Source organism: Giraffa tippelskirchi, chromosome 10 (assembly GCF_054371585.1).
Source record: "Giraffa tippelskirchi isolate mGirTip1 chromosome 10, T2T-mGirTip1v1.2.pri, whole genome shotgun sequence".
NCBI classification, from domain to species: domain Eukaryota; kingdom Metazoa; phylum Chordata; class Mammalia; order Artiodactyla; family Giraffidae; genus Giraffa; species Giraffa tippelskirchi.
In genome coordinates this window covers 31,850,577-31,852,371 of record NC_137284.1, presented here as the reverse complement: position 1 = coordinate 31,852,371, position 1,795 = coordinate 31,850,577, and positions in this window count along the sequence as shown.

Here is a 1,795-nt window from a genome sequence, read left to right as displayed (position 1 = left end):
TTTGATCATGTTTGCCTATACAGATGTGAGTGGTCTTTCCATCTTCTTTTGGGTCATAAAACTCCCCACGAGAGGAGATTTATGGTAGGTTTACTCTTGGTCTCTCTCCTGGAAGCAGACACACCCTCAAGAGGGAATTGTTGGAAGTCCTCATTTTCAGAAATTTTGCTTTATGCTGATTTCTCCCTTATTCTGTTAGGTAAGGAAAGCTCTAAGAAGGCTTTTTTCTGAATCTTTCAAATCTCAAATGTCTTCAGCTTAAAATCATCTCTATACCAACTCTGGTATTCCTAGTGGGTCCCCTTACAATTTATCAGAAGATATTCCTTTGTTGGCCTTTTATAGTCTGTGACCTTTCTGGCTTACGATGGTCAGTATTTAGTATGGTATATTTGAAAATACAATATCCTATTTTAACAGGAGCTCATGAAGATTACTGGGCATTCTCTGATTTTTCATATTTCAGCTTTTGATTTAGACTGCAACTTATATCTAAGAAAGACAATTCCAAGTGAGAATTTGTTATATGTCCCTGTGATGGTGACACTCTTTCAGGTTACAGAGGAGAGAGAAATATTTAAGGTACATGAGCTGATGGAGAGTTATTTTAAAAACGTCTTGAAAAATAAGGCAAAAGAGGAAACCATGTGAACAATAACATAGTCAGACTTCATGAAAAATGAGAACATTCAGCATATAATTGTGATCCAAAGTTATAGCCAGACCACTTCATCTTGCCAAACCTTTATAACCACTGGGAACTAGCTTGGACTGTAACAAGTTCTCTGTACTTGTTATGGAGAGGAGTCTTGCCCTCCACTCCCACTCCTACAGCAGCCTCTGCTGCTGTCTGTTTCATAGCTTCTGTGCCCTGCTGAAGTGCACCATGCTCAGACTATGGACTGTTGATTCCCCTTGCATTGCAATGTCTTTTAGAAATACCACATTGGCAGAATTCCCTTGATTTATATGTGAGGATCTGGCCGAAATCGATGTGTACTAGTCCAATAGAAAGTCTTCCATTGAATAGGAAAACACAAACTCAGGCCTTGAAAATAAAGGCAAGTTACCATTTTATACCATAAGAAGCAACATAAGTGACAAATTAAGAAAAAGGAGGGCTATTCATGAAGGAACAAAAAGATGCTTAAGAAGAGAAAGGTCCAGGGAGTGTGCAAAGTAGGCAACCCTGTGCTTTCTGTAGGATTAACTTCAAGAAGAGACTCTAACATTCTTTGGGGGAGCATGGAAGGAACAATGAGATGTCCTTTTCTACAAATCATAGGTCCATAGTCTGTGAGTAGCCAAGAAGACCACTTCAGTTAGACCCATGAGTCATCCAAAGGATCAGAGAGCGGTCCACAATAAAAGAGACTTGAAGGGGAAACATAAGACAGAGAATGAGTCAGAACTTAATGAAGGTTACCCTGCTCCCATCTCTTCTCCCTCTACCCAGCCTTCAAAGGCCATGGAGCATTCTAAGAGGGCAAATACTGCTGTTTCTCTTCTTGTTCTAAAGTATTCCTCTGTAAAAATTGAATAATACCAGACATTTTCTTTCGCATAAAAAATAAATTAATGCAGATACAGTTTTCTCATTTCAAAACTTTACTCCCCCTCTTTCTCTTGAAACTCTGGGACCTGCTCTTATTCAGCCTTTCCTGTGCACCTGCCAGTGACCAAAGGAATGAAAATTTGCAAATGATGTCAATGGAAAGACTCAGAAATAGGTGAATATGCTTAGGTAATGGTGTATTTTTTTAAATAGATTTGTTTTACTGCTCTGGTTTTTTTG